The 8,898-nt window shown below is 40.9% G+C and overlaps 1 pseudogene across 1 annotated transcript; it reads right to left on the reverse strand.

Annotated features, from left to right (window-relative positions):
- Positions 1-7,046: 7,046 nt before the first annotated feature.
- LOC308424263 (growth hormone-inducible transmembrane protein-like) lies at positions 7,047-8,063 on the reverse strand (annotated as a pseudogene). The gene has a single exon. The product of its transcript is annotated as a growth hormone-inducible transmembrane protein-like (transcript).
- Between the last annotated feature and the right edge of the window lie 835 nt (positions 8,064-8,898).

Genomic DNA, 8,898 nt, shown 5'->3' on the forward strand with positions numbered 1-8,898 from the left:
GTACGCTGCCTGGTTTGTGGCTCAGTCTCTAGTAGTTCTCAGGTGTCTGGGTTAGTTGAGATTACTGGTCTTGCTGTGGGGTTGCCCTCCCCTTCAGCTTCGCTGATCCATCCCCTAATTTCTCCATTGGGGTCACCGACTTCAGTTCAATGGTTGAGAGATCATGAGTTGCAGACCAGCTTAGGTGACATGGTAAAAACTTGTCTCAAAAAAAAGGGGATGTGGCTCAGCTGATAGAGTTCTCGCCTAACCTGTATGATGCCTTGGGTTCAATTCCCAATTCTTCATAAACCAGCATGGAAAAAGTAGGAAAATGGCCAACTTATATAAAGTGTTATGTATATATTGTATGCCACCTAAAATGTGAGCTTTGGTATTGAAAATAAAGGCTGAATTGTTAATTTAAAGAAAGAAAGAACTCTGTATTAGGAAGCAGGGTCCAAACCAAGTATTACACCGAAAGATGTATCCAATACTCCTGTCGTTTAGGATGTTATAAACTCTGTAGGCATTTTGTACCATCAAAGAAAACACAGAACACACACACACACACACACACATGTGTGTGAATTATTTCCAGTCTGAACCATCATTATGGCTCACCACTTCCCTACCCTAAGTACAGACATCACGGTGTCATTTCAGAAGTTACTAATAGCAGAGGATTCCTCCTGGATTTCAGACCAGAGCTCCTGAACTAATTAAAACTACCACAACCTTAAAAGAACCTACATATTTTTGTAAACTTGAAGTTGTTGTGTGGACAGAGATGTTCTCTTGGTGACTGATTTTCTCTTAACTATGAAATTGCTTTTCATGTGCATTAAATACATAGACGCCTGAACCAGCTCCAGTTTCAGGTCCTGAACACTTGCAATTCATCTTCTTTGGGAAAAATACAAGGAGTGTAACTTGCTTATGGTCATTTCATCACAAAGAGCCTGAGATGCATTTTGATCCGAAGCTATTTCATCTATACATCTCCTGCTCGTGTTTTAATGTATATGGCTTCAGATCATTCTTCCTGGATTTTAATTATCAGTTTACAGCTGTTTCATCCATTCTCTAATTTATTTTCCAGAAGTCAACTTTTCTTCAAAAGTGCCCCATAAGTCACATTCAGCCAATCACATTCAGCCAGTCATATTCAACCAGTCACATTCAGCCAATCACATTCTGCCAGTCACATTCAGCCAATCACATTCAGCCAGTCCCATCCAGCCAGCCTATTCGGGCAGGATGTACTCTTTACTAAGGATGAAGGTGGTGGTACAATTTGTTCTCAATACAAATGGCATTAAAATTGGCTGTGAGCCAGTGCGCGGATTTCTATTTTTGTTCCTCTCTGCTTTTGCAAACGATACCTCCTTAGAACACAGCTCATAGTTCAGATTTTTGCTCCTCTTCCTAAACTGTGTACAACATCTTAATTTATATTCTGCTTTAAAAAAAAATTAGTCCGCCTAATTATAATAATCCCCGTATCCATTGGAATCAGATTCTCTGTTGTGGAGATGTCATCCAACAGACAGGTGGCTAATAAGTCCTCAGAACATTCTGACACTGCTTATGATTGACAGCAACTGTGTTGTCATTGCTCATGGCCTAAGAGAAAGGCTGACTGGGCTTCTGTTCATTAATGACGAGAAGTTGGGTTTTAGTGCCAATGTCTTTGTATAGACTTCATTTATGTGGGCTTTCCCTCAGTGCAGGACCAAGAGTCCCCTCCCCCTGCACCCAGAACTGGGCTTTTCCCATGGAAGCGTGAATTATCTCTTCCTATGCATTTCGCTTTTGACTTTTCTTCCCCTTGCCCAGTTGTTTTAATGCCTGCCCTGGTTATGTGCTGAGGCCCACAATGATCTGTTGGAGTCCATGAGACATTTGGATTCGTTTTCAAATATTCCTCCTAAGTTGCCTGACCAGGAAACCTGGCTCCACCCTCGTTCTTTGTGAGAGGCATAGCATGGACCAGGGTTTGAGTTTCTGGATGAGACTCACAAACTAACTCTGTGTTGCCTGTGACAGTTCTGAACTTCGGGAGTGTGGCTACATAACTGTAGTCCATCTGTATAGTCACACATAACACGGTCATGACAGACTGTATGCAACAGTTGTCCCCTAAGCTTGAAATGGAGCTGGAAAAATTCCCCTTCTTTTGATGGACTAGCCAGATTTTTTTTTCAGTGTAACACCTTATCCATGGGTTTGTATTTGCTTTGCAGACAAATCTACTGTCTGCCATATAGAAACACGGCACACGGTATTAGATATGACACATAATCTATGACACTACGCTTTGGGCATTACTTTAGAATACAGTTCTGCTTCCTAAAGAAGCACATCACCTTAAACAGTATAAAGGAAGTAGCTGCACACACATCCTGTATCTCCCCTGACTCTGGACTGCATCAAGAGGCCAAGCCAAGTTATTCAGCTAACCACACATGTCTACGGAAATGCATCCAGTGATGAGGCGTCCCCATCTTTAAATGACTCGTGACTGCAGTTCCTACCAAAAAAACCAGGAAGGGCCTAGAAAAGAAGAAAGAACACTGTGCCTTGTTTAGGACAATCTGCATGGGGAGAAGGCTTTTTTTTTTTTTTTTTTTTTTTTTTTTTTGGTCCCATTGAAGTTACAAGATCTGTCGATTTATTCTGGATCCAGTTGCTCCTGCCTCTCAGTTTATGTTCACAAACATATTTCCCATGTCTAAATAGTGTGTTTCCTTTGGAGATGAAAATTATAATCCGTTTACAACATGTCCCTGGAGTTAACTGCTTCCTTAGTTTCTGTCAGCTGGGTTTCGAGGTGGAGGGTCGGGACGGTAATTTACTGTCTGGAAGATGTGAACGCAGTAAATGGCAGATCTCCCAGATCACACATAAAATACTCTGAAAATGTAGATAATGGCTGCAAATAGCCCAACACCTACACCTCTCAAAAATGTGAATAGGAACCAAGCGACAGATGCCCTATTCAAAGGAAGTCCAAACAAAGGAACACACCACAACCATATACTACACTCACAAACTCAAGTCCTGAATTCTCACAACACTCCAAAATTCTGGTTTAAAGATGGAAGAGTCTCTACTAAAGAGTCAGATCTCCACAAGATATGCTTTTTGGTCGGTTGGTTGTGCAAAAAAAAAAAAAAAAAAAAATGTCCATTTTAATAGAAGAGTTTTATAGTTTGCCAATATAGTGCCACAGGATTGCCACAGTGTGGCAGGGAAACTGTAGGTCTCCTAACTGTGCTCAGCATTGCTGAAGAAGAAAGCCAAGCTCTCCCATCAGACCACATCAGACCGCAGCGAGAACAGGGAGTAATTCATGAGCTTGTTCTCTTCATTTCGGCTCTATACTATGCTAGACATGTTGACCTACAAGCACAGTGTTAATATAGTTCATGTCATATGTTAACCAGGGACACCCCAGTGCGTCAGGCAGCCAGCTGTGACCAGCAGGTAGTTGTGACCTAGCAGATGGCCTGTCATTCAAGCACATTGCAACACCTGCTCTGGAGGGGAGCCTCTCGATGCAGGTCTTTTCCCTAAAGTCAAAAACATTTTCAACAAAGTGCAAGTTATTTTATTATATTTTGTCACACACAAAGAAAAGCTTTTATCTCTGTCTGTGTTGGGAGTTGGGGAGGCAGAGACAAGGGGGGGCTGGTTTAGAGCCTACCATAGGAATAATGGGAATGAGATAAGTGCATGGACATAGAGAAAGAGACAAAAAGGTTATTGTGACCTGCGAGTACAAACCCAAGCTGCCCCCCTCCCCCGCTGCCCTCTGCTCACTGAACCATCTGCTTTGCAGCTGGGACACCACCAGAGGCTGTGTTGAACAATTCAATTATCCACACAGATGGCCACTCCTTAGCCAGACGCCGAACCATCTTCCCATTGAATGTGTTCGTGATGATCTGTAACCTATTAAAAATAACCAGCAAAATCTCAAGATCAAAGATGTCAAATCTGTTTTTAAGAGACTTAGGGAGCAGATTATTAAAAGGACCTTATCATCTTGAAATTTCATTTCTTTCATTCTGATTATTTGAAGGTATAAGTTTGTCTATTTGGAAAAATTATCCCTGGTGTCAAAAATAAAAGAACTAGGTAGAGATCCCTGCACTATTTTTATCATAAAATACCTTAGGAAGATTCTGGCAATGGAGGCAAAAGTGACACAGGTACAAATTCCTTGAACCTGGATTCTCTTTGCAGTTTAGGAGTTGTGGCTGTTGTATGTAGTCGGGCTGCACCAATTCAGTATTCCTCATCTCAACGGCAACACAAAATTCAGGCACCATTGTCGGTTTGAATTAGGGGGAAAAGGTAACCTATGACTTAAAATACAGTGAGTGCATCTAAGAGCAGGTCCATTAAAACTAAACCTCAAAGTAGTTCATTAAAGAAGTTAGTGAGAGCAATGAGGCCACGGGACAGAGGGAGTTTTAGTAAAAACCAACCAAAGCAGGTCATTAGATGGATTCTTGACAGCAAAGGCGGCGGGGTGGCAAGTCTCCGTCCGAATAGACTCTCTTAATGAGGCGTCCATGGCAGCTGGGGGCAGAGAAAGAGCTTTGGATGGGAGCAAAGGAATGTCTTAATGAGGTCATCCCGTGTGCATCCTCAACCAAGCCTGTGCCAATAGCTACTTGGGATGCTTTTATCTAGAACTTTCTAGAACATTTTCTAAGTCTTTCAGAGAATCCTGGGAGTAGTTGGGGGCCCCAACCCTGGAAATTAGTAGCTCCTAACTACAAGGTTGACTATCTAAAATCACATAAGCAAAGGTGACTAGAAGAACATGACTGTCCAGGGGTGTGTGTGTGGAGAGCAGGGATTGTTTGAAGGCTGGTGTGTGATGTGCGTTTTGCGGATCCAGGGCTGCGTCTGCCTCGCTTCAGTTCTGGTGGATGTTGGGCTCATTACCAAGGCACTAGAGGTTATCAGGAAAGAAAAACAGATTGGAGTAACCGCCCCATTGTCCCATGTTTAGGAACTGCTTCATGTTTAGGGGATAGGCAAAGGGAAACAGAACAGAAGATACAAAGCTGAAGAAAAAGGAAAGAACACAGATTTTAAAAGTAAATAAATTGGAGGTGGAGTGATGGCTTCACCAGCTAAGAACTCGCTCAGCTCTTGCAGAAGACCCATAAATTGTTCTCAGTCCCCATGTGGCTACTCAGAAGCTCTGTAATTACCAGTTCCAGGGACCTGATGCTCTCTCTCTCTCTGGCCTCCATAAGCACTACATGCATGTGATGCACTTACATACATGTAAGAAAAACATTTATAGGGCTGGAGAGATGGCCCGGCAGTTAAAAACACTGACTGTTCTTCTAGAGGTCCCGAGTTCAATTCCCACTAACCACATGGTGGCTCACAACCATCTGTAATAAGATCCAATGCCCTCTTCTAATGTGTCTGAAAATAGCTACAATGTACTTATATAAATAACATAAATAAATCTTTAAAAAGAAAAGTAAAACACTTATACATACAAAATAAAAACAAAACCTTAAAAATACACAAATCAGAAACAATATATATTTTACTTATTAAATATACTAATACAATTCAATGTATTTAAATATATTTTAAGGATGGTAAATCCTAAAAATGCTATATGTGATTATTTACTGGTTAAAGTTTAACAATAGCTTTCAAAACAAATAAAGGTTTGAAGTTACTCAGTTCCTGACTTCTTTTAATCACTAACCTAAGATGCCACTGAACATGGCAGCTACCTGGAGCTTTGCAGCCAGATTCCTACCATTACATATTATTTGTACATATGTATATAAAAGATGTAAGTAACCTTGAAAACATAGATATTATTAAAATAGTCAAATATTTTAAAGTGAGTATTTTGAGCATTTATTTTTTACTTCATATAATTTGCTTATTAATTGCTTAATTTCTAATAGGAGTTATCTTTAAAAATAACTCGAAGATCCTGACAATTCAGCAAGAGCTTATATAAATATAGCAGATTAAACCCTAAGTCAATGCCTATGCAGTAAGCGCTCTTATTATCTATGCTTTACATTAAGGGGAAACTAAATAACGGAGTTTAAGAAATTGCTTTCCCTTCTGTAATTTGTGCATCTGAGCTAGGATAACAAGTGCAGACTCTAAACTTGTCCAAGGTTTAGACTCTGAAGCTTTAAGAGTCTGCTTTGTTGATGTAAACATACAACATCCCTGGCAACTCTATTTGATCTCCATTCACAGTCTCATTACTGGTATGGATGAAACTCTTTCCATAGATCCCTCAAGGTAAAGGTGTAATTTGGGAAGGGACGGCTGATTCGATAGCCCAGAGAGCTGGTTAGAGGGAAAGACAAAGACTAAAACGGACACCACTTCCATTCTGTGAGCCCATGGGAGGCTGAACCCCAATCAACTTCCATATGCAGGATCCAGTCCAATACACTTTGCAATGTCTACTCACCTTGTTCTTTAAGTTAGAAAAGCACATCATTTCTGGTGAAGACAGATTGACTGATAGAAACATAACAGACACTGGGCTAAATATATTTACCAATGCTCCAAGGAAGACTTCTGAGTGAATCAAAATTCTAAATATAAAAGACAATATTTGGGGAAGAAATGATATCATTAGACCAAAGAGTCTTTCACAAGACATAGCTAAATACTGCTGGTCATAACTATTACTATACCCCTCAAGCAAACAGCAAACTTTATGACATGATTTTTAATGATTCTCATTTCATCTATATATATTGAAATAATTATCATTTTTAAATCTTCTAACATTTCTTTGTTCACACATTCATCATTCAAGTAGGAAAGCATGATGGATGAAAGTGTATGTGCTTATTTGGAAGACAGCTATTACATTTATTTATTCACTAAAAGAAAAGGCCTGAAGGGTCACAGTACTGAACATTTCAACATAGTGACAGGTTCTTCTAAACCTCAAGGAATTCTCATGGTGCAAACTGTAATAACTCTCAGCTCCCACTGAACACACAAGACATCAGTGATCAGACACCCCCACAGAGGTCACTTCATTTCTTTCCATTGCTTCCAGTAGCTATCACAGCTGCCACTCGCATAAATATATTTAATGTATCCATATAGATTGTCAGCATCGAGATCATACTGCTGAACTCCATACATGGGTGTCATTTCTACACGCTTGACTACTTTCTGAGTATCATACAGAAGGGACATGCTGAGAAGAACTAACCCACCACACATGACCATTGAGTACAGAGAGACATCAGCCACGGAGTTAGGGGGAAGAAACATAGTCCCCAGTGAAGACACAAAGACAAGACCCAGGCCCACCCCCAAGGATGCTCCCATGTCCAGAAACTTCTCACTAGTGCACACATGACCACAGTAGAGAGGGCGCCCACAATACCAGCGGTGCACCATGCGGCTCCCAGAAAAAGAGGCTCCCCTGAAATTGTCAGAGGAGCTGCAACTGCACCCACCACACCGGAATGCAGCATCCAGGCCAGATGCTTTGGGCCTGCGCTCTGCTCATATGATATTGACTGTACAGCATTCCAGCGCCAATCATGGCTACAAAGGTTGCACCAACTGTCACCCAAGAGCCTGTCATCATGAAGTTTGTGAGAGCAGGTGTCCTGGCTACTGCCAAGGCAGACAAAGCTGTTAAACCAATACTTCCTGCTAAGTACACATAAGTAGAATGAATTCTATCCTTTACATACTGAGGCCAAATTACAGCCTTTTCAATAGCTCCAATCTCATTAGACATTCCCAAGTCATAGTAGCACAGCTCCAAGACCAACAGCTGCTCCTCCACACCAAACCACCTCCCTGTCTAATCAATTTTAAAGATTTTTTTTCCATTGATGGTTCCAAGGTTGCCTCTTTCAGTTCCTGGCCAGTTTTCCCATGGTGAGTCCTAATTCTTGCCTTGGTAGCATATTCCCTGCTGGGTGTTAAGAGCCATTGGTTCTTTGTGATGGAACTCTTCATAAGTGGAGAGGACTTGGTGATAAAAGTGGGCTGGAAAAACCCCTGGAAGGCAGCATCCTTGCAGCCAACATGGTAGGTAATACACTGGTTTACTAAGCAGATCTGACATGCTTGGCTCTGGTCACCTCTACCATGGGACTGCCTTCCTGGCCACCCAAACTGAGAGAGTGCAACCTCCTTCTGCCCCCCCCCTGAAACCGCTCTGATCACTCATAATTATCTTAAATTAGAATAAAATAAATACATGCTATAGAATGTAGATTGTTTAATGTAGATGTACATTAGTCTTACTATTATGCCTACAATTTTCCATTATAGTTATGTTTAAATGATACACTGATGAAATAAATTTAATCATTAGGTTGCCTTTTGTTCCTCCTTTTAATAAAAACATCTTTTTCCTCACATCCTGATTACAGCTTTCCCCCTCCCCCGTCTAATTCGTCTAGTCCCTTCCTACCTCCCTTCTCAGATCCATCCTCCTTTCTGACTCTCATTAGAAAATTAGCAGGTTTCTAAGGGATAATAATATAATATAATAAAACATAGGCCACCACATGGGAACAGGGATAAAACAAAAAGAGCACAAGAAAAGGTACAAGAAAAAGAAACCTACAGTACATTCCCACACTCAATAAAAGTCTCATAAAAAAGCCATGATAAACACACAAAGGATCTATAGAATAAAAAGAGAAAAGAAAAAATGTAAAGATAAAATTAACATAACAAACAACCCCGCCCCCAAAGAAAAGTTCAGACATGATGTTATGTGACAAGGAACCTCCAAAGATGCCCTTGATTTTGTTTGTTGTTTCCCGTCGGTCACTTATTGCTGGGCAGGCTGCCTATCCCTAAGAGACTGTTCCCCCAGTGAGACTCCTCCGGGAAAACTAAATTTTAATTTGC

Source organism: Micromys minutus (assembly GCF_963924665.1).
Source record: "Micromys minutus genome assembly, chromosome: 1".
NCBI classification, from domain to species: Eukaryota; Metazoa; Chordata; class Mammalia; order Rodentia; family Muridae; genus Micromys; species Micromys minutus.